Raw genomic sequence first — 12,626 nt, 5'->3', positions numbered from 1 at the left:
ACACATTCACAGCAAAGAGCCGCTCTTGGCTCAGGCTCTCCGGGTCAACCTGTGAGGCTGCACAGTGGAGTGGAGGGGTAGGTGAGGGTACATGGTGTCTCTGTGTTGCAGATGAAGAAGGGTCCGCTCAGAGAGGAGTGACTTGCCCAGTGTCACCCAGTTAGTCAGAGGCAAGTGAGGACTTGATTTCAACTTGATCAATTTCTGAGCACCTAGTGGGTGCACACAGTAGGTTGCCAGCAAAGACAGGCAACGAGAAGTTTTTCTGAACACAATATTTAAAAAGCACACACTTAGGGGCGCCTGGGTGGCTCAGTCAGTTGAGCCTCCAACTTCAGCTCAGGTCATGATCTCATGGCTAGTGGGTTCGAGCCCCGCGTCAGGTTCTGTGCTGACGGCTCAGAGCCTGGAGCCTGCTTCAGTTTCTGTGTATCCCTCTCTCTCTCTCTGCCCCTCCCCTGCTCATGCTCTGTCTCTCTCTGTCTCTCAAAAAATAAATAAATGTTAAAAAAAATGTTTAAAAACACACACACACACACACTTAGAACGGTGGCTGGGAAGGAACCCTGATGTGTATCTGAATTGCTATCTCATGTGCACATTTCTCTATCACTTGTTCTTGTGCTAAGTGCTTTACTGTATCACATGATTAATCTTTTTTTTTTTTTAATGGGAATGAGTAACACGAGGGGGAAAGTTTATTAAAGCAAAAAGTACACTCTCCAGATAGGAGAGCGGGCGAGAGACAGGGAGAGAGAGCGAGAGAGAGCGAGCTGCACCTGCCTGATTAATCTTTATAATAAACCTTTGAGTTGAGTTCTGCTGTTACACGCATTTTGAGGCTCAGGGGGATGCCCGAGACACATTTTACAGATGAGGACATTGAGGCTCAGGGAGATGCCCGAGACCCCCAGCTGGTAAGCAGTGGGCAGGTGATTAGAACCCAAGTCATCTGAATCCACATCCTGGCCTCTTAGCTCCACTTTCTGACTGGCTGCCTGCCTTTTCCTGAAGCTGAGCCTGTGCCTAGGGCTATTACTTGGATCTGCATTTTCACAGCCCGGGCTCAGTGAACTTCTGAGGCTGCCTTGTGGCAGGCACACAGGTGCCACTTGAGAAGGGCAGGGCACCATTTGGCCACACCTGGATCATGCAGATGCTGTCCAAAGGTCTGGCAGGTTAGCACATGCCCTCATGGGACCATAGCAGTGACTCAGAGCTGTTGGTCCCAGGTGTCAGAGCAGGGACGGGGAGAAGGGACTTGGGTCTGTGGTCTGCCCTACCTGGAGCTGGCCAGGGAGACCAGGCTGACTCCCTCGGTCTGGGGCAGGCCCGGAGCCCAGAGTGCTGGGGGGAGCGGCCTGCCTTTCTTCTTAGTGGTTAGGTCAGCAGCAATCCCACCACACTACAACAAACACTAGCATTCATTGAGACTTTACTCTGTGTTGGACACTGTGCTCGGGACTTTAAATGCATGACTCCATTTCATCCCCAGCACCACCTTCTGAGAGAGGCTTCATACATTGTCCGTGATTCACAGACAGGGTTGCTGGGGCTTAGAGACATGGTATCATTTGCCCTATCACAACTGAACCCAGATGTCCGGCCCCTGAGCCCCATCTCTTAACAACTACCTTATAATAGTCATGTCAGGTGCTGTCCACCTCCTGCAGCATCCGCTCCTCGGAGACAGACAAGAGTTCTCAGGTATCAGATCTCACATCACCATGGTTCCCAGATGCTGACCATTGCATGCTCTCTCTCTAGCCCCCAACATACTCACCCAAGGGGTGTGTGTGTGTGTGTGTGTGTGTGTGTGTGTGTGTGTTTAGTGGTTGGATGCTGGACTTAATGGATCCTGTTTCCCTTTTTGCTTTGCCTGCAGAGAAGCTCAGAAGCCAATTCATGACCCACCTCTGGCAAGTAACCAGAACTGCAAGGCAAATATTTACATAGTCTATGGATTCGATTCAGGCCTATATTCTCCTTGTTTTTCCTACACCTTTTCCCTTCATCCTGGTTTCTTCACCTTTTTAAGCTTGTTGTAGCATATATTTTCCTTCCTTTTTTTTTTTTTTTTGTATTGTGCTGAAATACACCTAACATAAAATTCACTATCCGGGCGCCTTGGTGGCTCAGTTAAGTGTCTGACTCTTGATCTCAGCTCAGGTCTTGATCTCGGAGTCGTGAGTTCAAGCCCAGTGTTGGGCTCCATGCTGGGTGGGAAGCTTACTTAAAAAAAAAAAAAATTCAGGGCGCCTGAGTGGCTCAGTCGGTTGAGTGTCTGACTTCAGCTCAGGTCACAATCTCGCAGTTTGTGAGTTCGAGCCCCGCGTGCTCTGTGCTGATGGCTCAGAGCCTGGAGCCTGCTTTGGATTCTGTGTCTCTCTGTCTCTCTGCCCCTCCCACGCTCATTCTCTGTCTCTCTCCGTCTCTCAACAATAAACATTAAAAAAAATTAAAAATAAAATAAAATAAAAATTCACTATCTTAACAATTTTTAAGTGTACAGTTCAGAAGTATTAAGTACATTTATAAAGCTGTGCACCCATCACAACCATCTATCTCTAGAACTCATTTAATATTTTTTTAATTATTTTTTTTTTTGAGAGAGAGAGAGAGAGAGAGCACAAGCAGGGGAGGGGCAGAGAAAGAGAGAGAGAGAATCCCAAGCATGCTCCCCACTGTCAGTATGGAGCCCAAATCGGGGCTCGAACTCACTAACTGTGTGATCATGACCTGAGCCGAAATCAAGAGTCACACACTTAACTGACTGAGCCACCCAGGTGCCCCCAGAATTCATTTAACCTTGCAAAAACTGCAGCTCTGTACTCACTAAACAACTTCTCATTCCTCTTCCGCCAGCCCCTAGTGACCACCATTCTACTTTTTTCCGTATGAATTTGACTACTTTATTTATTTATTTATTTAAAAAAATTTTTTAACGTTTATTTATTTTTGAGACAGAGAGAGACAAAGCATGAATGGGGGAGGGTCAGAGAGAGGGAGACACAGAATCCGAAACAGGCTCCAGGCTCTGAGCTGTCAGCACGGAGCCCGACGCGGGGCTCGAACTCACGGACCGAGAGATCATGACCTGAGCTGAAGTCAGCCACTTAACCGACTGAGCCACCCAGGCGCCCCTGAATTTGACTACTTTAGATACCTCATGTAAGTGGAATCGTATGGTACTTGTCCTTCTGTGACTGGCTTATTTCCCTCAGCACAATGTTCTCAAGGTTCATCCATGTTGTAGCATGTATAATAATTTCCTTCCTTTTGTTTATCCATTCATCTGTCGATGGACATCGGGTTGTTTCCATGCTTTACCTAATGCGAATAAGTATGCTATGAACATGGGTATACACAAAGCATGTGTACTTTGATAATCTATTTTAAATTTGGGGAGTGATGGGTGAGGGGGTAGGGAACAAACATCCCTGTAAAGTGCCTGATCTGTATCTATTGAGTCAGGTAGGGTTCCTGTCCATAAGGAGAGGGTCACCATAGAAGAGGCTGGTGATCTTGTATTGGAGGTCCCCTTTCTCCTCTGTCAACACAGGGATGGATGGTGGGGCCTGCATGGCTGGAGGGGGAATTGGGGGCTCAGACCCTGCTGGGAGGCCACAGCACCTAGATGGTATTTAACACCAGCCTGGGGTGGATGAGCCCCTGGGGAAGGGTAGATACCCTTTGAGGTCCTCAGTGGAGGGGAATACTAGCAACAATAGGCAGGAGAGTACGTTACCCAAGCTCAAGGTTGCCCTCACTCTCTTCTGAAAACCTCACAGATGTCCACTGGAGTCTCCATATTTGATTGCTTATTAGTTCCTTCTCCTGGCCTAACTACTCTCTCATTTTCTCCACAGGCCGCCTGTCACGGAGGCCTCTTAACAGCCAGGAGGAGATGGGAGGCTTAGGTATCACCTTCTGATGACCAACTGTCACCCTCCCCACCTCCTGCCTGCCCCAGGGTTGGGCCTGGTTCCCAGGTCTCTGGGCTGGGGTTCTGCCAGGCTCTTTCTCCTGTGGCCTGAGCCTTCTGTCCTGGGAGTACGGGGACGGGTTGCCTCAGTCTTGCCCTCCTGCCCCCTTGCTAGAGCCACAGTCAGTGCCTGTTGAGGAGTCTGTCCCATCCTTCTCATCCTGGGAGGTGTGGTCTCTGGTGGGGTTAATGATTGCTCAAGGGAGGAGGAGATGGTGCTAAAGTCTGCCGGCCACGCTGTGGCAGGCCCCAGACGGTGCCCGCTGGTGCCCATCTGCCGCCTCCACGGCCCCTTCCGGGGCACAGGTAGGGACCGCACAGCTTGGCTGCAACGGGGCCGCAGGGGGCTGCTGGCCAGGGGTAGGGGCTGAGTAAGGTTGTTGAGGCCAAGGTGAGCAGAGGGAGTGAGGGCTCGTTCTGGGTTGGGCGGACCTGGAGCTGAGGGAGTCCTGGTCTGACTGCCAGGCCTCAGTTTCTTCTCAGTGTGGGGCTAATAAGACCTGTTCCCAGGTGCTGATGGCTCCCCTCCCTTCCAAGTCCTTGGATAATCTGGACCCACTGAGGTTTCTCACAGGACAGAAGGGAGGCAGTTCCCTCAGGCAAGTACGTTAACCTGCCTGGGCCTCTTTCACAAGAAGCTCGAGGGGTAAAGACAGAGTGGCTGAGCCGGAGGGCTCCAGAGCTCCAAGAGAAAGAACTGGGCTCCGACCCCAACCGCGTGGGTTCAGATCCCAGCTCCGTCCTGATTTTGGGTGGGCTCTGTAACTCTTCTGGACCTCAGTTTCCACATCGGTGGAGTCAGGATGGTAAGGGTGCAGGAAGGAAGCTGGAGAGCCTCTGAAGCCCAGTTGGGTCTGTGGTCAGTGATGGATTGGAGTGCCACCTCACCAGTACTAGGAAGGGTCTGGCTGGGACGAACTGCAGGCCGGGCCCCAGCCCTGGCCTGGTGTGAGAGCCAGGGCCCGGCTGGGCCTCTTCCCTGAGGCCGGAACTGCACGGCTGGGGCACCAGACACCGGTGTGGGCTCAGGGAACTTTGGGATCTGACTGATGGCCACCAGTGTATGGACTCCATGGTTCTTAACCTCACCCCGTTTCTCAGGAGGGAAACTGAGGCTCAGAGGGGGCAAGGGCTTGCCTGGGGGTGGGCGACAGTCAGTAAGTGAAATTCTGGAATCCAACCCAGGGCCATTGGCCTCCGTATCTATCTGCTGCTGAAACAGCCGGGGTGATGGGCACTGGAGGGGCCCTGTGGCAGGGAGCCCAGTGCTCTTGGGGTCCACATCTTGGCACCGGGGCTCCCTGGCTGGGCTGGTGTCTGCCTTGTGGGTGTAGGTAGGGCCCCATGAAGTCAAATGGAGCCCAGACCAAGGCTCACCCAAGGACTCCTGGATTTGGAGCTAGTCTGGGTCTAATGCCCTGTCCCACGCTCTCGGATATCCCTCTTTGAACTTCTCGGAGCCTCAGTTTTCTCACTGCGCCCCAAACGATAATTCCTACAGCTGGGGCACAGCTGTGAGAAGGAAACAGAGCAGAAGAGAAAGTATGCGATGAGCTAGAGGTGGCAGTGGCCATGCTGGCTGAGTCAGCTCTTTGGGGGCCTGTGGGTGACAAGGGCCACCACCCTCTCTGGCCCTGTTGGAGGTCCTGGGCAGATCTGGGGTCCCCACCCCCTGTGTGGGAGACGGTGTGGGTGCCCTGGGCTGTTGGGAACTGTGGCTGCTGCCTCTTCCCACTGGGGTCAAGGAGCCAGTGCTTCCCAGGCCAGGGTGAGTGTGCCTCATCCAAGCAGGGGAGGGGTGAGAGGGGCACTCCTGGTGGGGGGCCTGCACATCTCATGTGGCCAGTAGGGGTTCAGAAGCACCCTAATTCACTTCTTTTTTGACATCACTCCTTCTTCAAGGAGTACTTTTTGGGAGGAAGGAAAGTGTGGGGAGAGGGAAGCTGGGATTTCTAGAATGTAGATAGTCCCACTTTTTAGAAGGCAAACTGAGAGGTAGAAGGGAAAGAAGAGCCTCTGGGTGTGGCTGCGTGGTACTGGGGCTGGGGTGAGACTGCCTTCTTCGCGCCCAGGCTGCCCAGCGGCACAGGTCCGGGGTGGGCCGGCCAGGGCACTATCAAGGCCTCTCCCCAGTCCCAGCCCACAGGCAACGCCATTCACTTCTTGTTCATTTGCACTTGCTCTGTCCCCTGCCCTTGCTGGGAGACCAGAAACTCAGGGGCCGGAGGAAGGCCCACCAAAGCATACACATGGCTCTGCACCTGACCTGGCCTTAGAGGATGGAGAGAATTTGCACATATGCAGAAGGCGAGGGAAGGCATTCTGGGCGAGGGGACAGCATATGCAAATGCCTGGATAGAGGAAAATAGAGGGTGTGGATGGAGAACAGGAGCATCCAGTGCCACTGGACCACAGGAGGGGGAAGGGGACTGGCTTGTGTGGGAAGAGAAACCCAGGACCTGTGAGGACTCAGCCTGCCAGGCCGAGGGGGAGGAAGTGTTTCCTGCCGCCAGAGCCATGGTGGAGGCTTGTGCTTGGGAGTAGCTGTGCCCAGCGGGCGAGAAGGCTCACTGGTGGGGCACGTTCGTTCTTGTTCCTTGTCCAGCTCACACAGGCTCTGTACGTTTTTCTCAAATGACCAAATCCAGAGGTGACACTCTGGACCGTAGAACTTTGGCCTCATTATGATCAAATGAGCGTGTGTGTGTAAAAAGTCTCTGTAACAAGGGGACAAGATTGTGTGAAACCCAGGGTGGAGGTAGTTAAGTGGGGAGGAGAGGCAGGACCGCAGCAAGAAAGAGCACTGGACTGGGTGGAAGGGAGGCGTCCAGTTTTGCCCCCAACTGGCTTGCGGGCGTTGGGCAGGAGCCTTATCTTCCCTGGGACTCAAGAATAAAAGGGGTTGACAGCCACCTCTCTGAGATGGTCTGGACCAGATGCAGGGGCAAGACTTTGGATATATCACTGTTGCCCCGAGTAAGGATCAGCAGGCTTCTTGAGGCCCCAAGACAGTGGGAGGGGGAAGTTGGGAGAAGCTTCCATAAGCAATGCGTGTAGCTGGTTTATAGGAAGGAGGCCAGGAGGTGGAGGCCTTGGGGACCCTAGAGGATGCCTGCCAGTTAAGGCTGTTCTCCCTCTACCTTGCCCTTGGGTGCTCTGCACACACTGTCTGGGAGAAGTCTGGCTGATGAGGAAGAGAAAATCAGAAGCCCAGAAAGAGAGAAAATAGACTTCCTGCTTTGGGTTCTGATCCCATTACTGACTGGGTCACGTCCCTTCTGCTCCCGGGCCGTGGTGTGCCGAGGACTGAATGGCACAGGGTACAAAGTGCCAGCCACAGCACGTGGGCCATCCTTGCCGGCTTCCTTCCCCTTGAGGACTGTATCCCGAGGGCAGGGGTTTCCTGTGTTCCCGATTGCACTTTGTCATAGTGAAAAGCACACCTTGCACACTTAGTGACTAATTTCCCTGTGGCTGCTGACTCACCCCTGAAGGAGGGGAAGTGGGAGAACGAAAGAGGTGAGGGGTGAGGTCCAAGATCACACAGCAAGGGACATCAGGACTGGCTGCATCCAGCCAGTGTTGAGGTACCCCGGATTTTGCTCACACAGTGGATGCCAGCTGTCTACCGCCATCATCAGGGTCCAACTCCACCTGTACGTCTACTGTGTGCCCACCGCCACCACCATCTCCACCTGCCTCCCCACCCTCATCATCACAAACGGTATCCCCACGTCACTGCCACCACCGTCCCTGCTTCCATCCCTTTGTCATCCCTACCCCCAACCAAACTACCATCCTGGCCCAACTCCACCTCCACGACCCGCTCCAGGCACCGCCCCCCCCCCCCCAGTCACTGCATGGTGACCCCAGCTCCATCACACCAGCATCCTCCACCGCCTGGCTGTCAACGTCTCGCGTAGGACTGGGAGGAGCAGTCATATGGTGAGGATGACCGCACAACAGGCAGAAGGAAGGGATTTGCATTTGTTGAGTGCTTTCTGTGTGCCAGGGGCTGAGCTGGCACGTTCTCTTCTCATTCACTCCCCCCACCCCTATCACTTCGTAGAGTTGTCAGTCCATCTTACAAAGGAGGAAATGGGCTTAGAGTGAATCGCCCAGAGAGCCTCTGCTGCTTCTCAGCTCTGTAAGCTCTTTGCCTCTCTGACCTCTAGGTTCCCCATCTGTAAAGTGGGTATAATGGTGCCTATCTTAAGTGTTCCTGTGTCAAATAGTGCCCAGCTCGGTGTCCAGCATGGAGAACATGTTCCTTCCATGGCAGCTGCTGTCGCTCACTGCCGGGATGCTTAACACCTGCCACATATTCCACTGAGGCCTTCATCCCATCTTCCTTGACTGTTGCTTGGTGTTCCCACGTTTAGGTTACTTCCATTTTCCATGATTACAAATAACCACTTGTGATGAACAGTTTTTCTGCTGAAAGAGTTTCCCTACTTTATTTATTTATTTTGAGAGAGAGAGAGAGAGAGGGAGGGGCAGAGAGAGAGGGTAAGAGAGAACCCTCATTGTGAATGCAGAGCCTGATGCAGGGCTGGAACTAACGAACCGCGAGATGGTGACCTGAGCTGAAGTCGGTCGCTCAACGGACTGAGCCACCCAGGCGCCCCAAGAGTTCTTTATTTTAGGTTCGTTGGATCACTAGGTCTGAGATAACAGATGTTTTGAAGGTGTGGGGCCCATAGCTGAACTGGGTTTTTTCGCCTCCTGCTGGAGCCCTGGGGAAAGCCCATGGGAAAGACCCCCTCACTTCTAGCTGTGAGCTCCACTGAGCCTGTTTCTCTGTCGGCAAGATGGGTTGTGCAGAGATGATGTGAATTTATGTCCTGCCCCCAAAATACCTCTATTCCTGCCTCTTCTCTTTAGCCCTGCTGCCACCATTTCAATCCACCGGCATGTAGCAGCTGGAAAGATCTTCTAGAAAAGCATATTAGTCCCTGCCACTCCTCTGCTTAAAACCCTGGAATGACCCTCCGTTTTCCTTAGAATAAAGCAAACCATCCTCGCCTTGTCTTACAGGACCAGGCGTGATCTGCCTCTGCCTGCTTCCCCTCCCCGTCTCCCTCCCTGCCCCTCTCTCTCCTGGGTCCAGCCACAGGGCCCATCTTACAATTCCCGGAACACAACTGGTTCTTACCTGACCCGGGACCACCTCTCATACTGACCGAGCAACTTTGTAACAGTGCTCGCTTCAGCCAAGTAGTATGGGTACTGATTTATTTTATTTTATTTTAAAGAGAGGGGGAGAGGGGCCGAGCGGGGGCGGGGGGCAGACTGCTCTGCTCAGCGCAGAGTCCAATGCCAGGGTCGATCCCATAACCCTGGGATCATGACCTGAACCAAAACCAAGAGTTGGGCACTCGACCGACTGAGCCACCCAGGTGCCCTGTGACTTTTTTAAAAAAGATATTATTTTTAAGTGCTCTCTACACCCAAGGTGGGGCTTGAACTCACAACCACCAGATCAAAAGTCGTATACTCTACCGACTGAGGCACCCAGGCGCCCCATGGGCCCTGAATTTAAAAAATTCAAATAAGGAGCGCCTGGGTGGCTCATTTGGTTGAGTGTCTGACTTCGGCTCAGGTCATGGTCTCGCAGTTCGTGGGTTCGAGCCCCGTGTCAGGCTCTGTGCTGACAGCTCAGGGGCTGGAGCCTGCTTCAGTTTCTGTGTCTCCCTCTCTGCCCCTCCCCTGCTCGCACTCTGTCTCTCGCTCTCTCTCTCTCAAAATAAATAATCAAAAAATGTTTTTAATAAAAAAATAAAAAATTCAAATCATACTACGAGATTTATAACAACAAACAGCCCCCGAATTGCCTTTCCCCATATTTTTGTTTGACTTGGTTTGGATTTTTCAGTGTCTGTCACTGGTGTTCAGGTTTCCATGATTTATTGTGTTTGCTTATTTCCATGGTGTAAATACTTCCACCCTGACTTCAAGCCACGAAGATCGTGCCAACTGGATTGTAAACTTCCTGAAGCTATGGCAGTTTTCAGTAGGAGCTCCCACATGCTATGGCATCTCTCTTCCCTTCAATGTCTGATGGTTCCTGTCCATACATAATTAAATCCGTGGGGGCTCTGGGTCAGGGGGCAAGGCAGAACTTGTCTTTTAGAAGCCGCACCATAAAGTGAGTCAATGGAAGCCCCTACATTTCAGAATCTGTGGGTTGTTTCCTCTTAAGTGGGTCCATTTTCTCTGTTTTTTTTTTTTTTTTCATTTTTTATTTTTTATTATTTTTTAAATTTCTGGTGGTTGGGGGAGGTGTCCTATCATCTGCCAGTGCTTTTGGAACTGAGAAGGGACAAGGGGCTGAGAGTGTCACCATTTAGTGTGCAGTCTTTCACTTAGCTCCCTGTTTTGCTGTGGTACCCCACCTCTGCCAGGCCTAGGACCCCCCCGCTCCAGATCTCTCCGATTCAGCCTTTTCAGGAAGTAGCCTCCATGTAAGTTCTCTAATGTGTGTGGGGGGTGGGATGTCAGCCCCCTGACTGCATGGGTGGAGAAGCGGTATCTGGGAGTCTAACGGCTCCACATGCAAACTTTCAACTAATTTTCCTGCTTTTAGGCCACCCCACACCTCCGATTTCAGAGGGTTCTAGAACCATCGATGCTTTGGCCTTTCTGGGGTCTTGAGCTGGCTTCTCGTGGGTGTCATCCGTACTCTGGTTTTCACTATCATTAGCTTGATAAGTTGTTCATCTCTCATCAACTCTTTTGAACTTCTAAAATCTTTACCATCATTTGAGTGGGGTTTCAAGAAGGAAGAAGTGGAGATAAATGTTGAATTCTCCTGAACAGGAAGCTCCCTCCTCCACTCCTCACGCAATGCCCTTTCCTTATCTGTCAGACACGTCACTTCCTCAGAGACTCAGCCCTAAGTGTTCCCATTATCCACTGCTACATAACCAACCACGCTAGGACTTACTGGCAAACAGCAACAGTCATTTATTATGCTTAGAGATCTACCATTTGGGCAGGGCTCAGAAGGGATGGCTCATTTGGGGGTAGAGCATCCATTTTGGGATGGTTTATGCACCGGCTTATTCACATGGATGTTAGCTGTCCACTGGGAGCTCAACCAGGCTGTTGGCCAGGGGCTTCGGTTCTTCTCCACATGAGTCTCTTCAAGAGACTGCTTGGGCTTTCTTGCAGCATGACTGCTGAGTTCCAAGAGTGAGTGTTCCAAGACACTGGAAAGGAAACTGCCAGTATCTTGAGGCCTAGGCCTGGAAACTGGCATAGCATCTCTGGTGCCATATTCTATCGATCAGTCACGGGGCCTGCCCAGATGTCTTAACTATAAAACCAGTGGGATTTTTAATTCATGGAGGTGACTGTGTAATGACATGGAGAGGCTAAGGCAATTGTAAGAATTTTTATTACACGTTTTCTCGAAGAGGTGGCTTGCCACACCATGCAGGGCCACATGGGGAAGCTTTTGGTCAGGAGGCAGGAAGGAGGAGAAAGCACGACCCAGAGCCTCAGTGCATTTTCCATGGGAAGGAAGCTTCAAGTCAAGCAGCAGAGCAAGATTAGGATTAAGTAGTTTGAATCATTTTGGTAGGCTCTAGGGGCTGTCCTTAGCTGTCCAGTGCTTGGCCCTGGGGTGACTTAGGGCAGGGGGAATATTGACCTGGTGTGTGAGTTAGATAAAGGAGGTGGTTTGGGTGTCGTCTCTGGATTGGTTGGTTTGTATAGGAGAGGAGTGTTTGCAGGCAAGTCATTTGTCATCTCTAGGAAATAGCTCACCTTGGGAAAGGCCAGCAAGGCCCCCCAGGTGTTAAAGTCTCATAAAAGAGAGAAAATAAAAACATGATGAATGGACCAGATTCAAGGGGGGCAGACCTAGTCCTCATCTCTTGCTGGGAGAAGTGTCAAAAAGTGCGTAGCCCAGTTTATCTGCCATAGTGCCCAAAGTGGCACCCCTCCTTCTGCTCCCACACTAGGCACATTCTCTTCCTTCATAGCACAGGATGCAGCAAGCAGTTAGATAGCACTGTGTTTACTTGTTTAGGGTCTGTCTCATTTACTAAGCCAGGAGCTTGGTGAAGGCAGCACGCAGAGTCTTTTGTTCGCCATTATTTTCCCAGTGCTGAGAACAAGGTATAGCACATGGTGGATGGTAGACATCCATAAATATTTATGAAAGAATGAATGAATGAATCAGAGTGCCCAGCACATAGTATGTGCTCAGGAAATGTCAGCAGATATTTAAAATTACCAATCCACCTGATACCCCCGTGTTCCCCTGGCAGTGAGGGAAAGCGGGGTGCACCTGTGGCCATGCGAGGCATGGGAGATGGCAGTCAGGCATGGATGGTCTGTGGAAGCCCTTTTATGCAGTGTGGACTCAGGCAATGCGGAGCCATTGAAGGTTTTTGAACAGGGGAGGGAGGTCATCAGAGGGGGCAAGGAAGGATTACTTGAGCTGAGCGAACTGGATTAGAGACTAAGGGGAGGGAGACCTGGAGGAGGGCTGAGCCAGGCAAGGGGGGAAGGGGGCCTGTGAGTGTGGCCTCTGTGGGATGGAGAGAAATTCAGGGGTCCCCGTGGATTGGATGTGGGGCACTACAGAAAAGGGAAGTCAGGGTAACCTGGGAAAATGGGTATATTCCTGAGG

The sequence above is a fragment of the Panthera uncia genome (assembly GCF_023721935.1).
Source record: "Panthera uncia isolate 11264 chromosome A1 unlocalized genomic scaffold, Puncia_PCG_1.0 HiC_scaffold_17, whole genome shotgun sequence".
Lineage (NCBI taxonomy): Eukaryota > Metazoa > Chordata > Mammalia > Carnivora > Felidae > Panthera > Panthera uncia.
The sequence above is the reverse complement of the archived record's forward strand: the minus strand, read 5'-3'. Positions refer to the sequence as shown.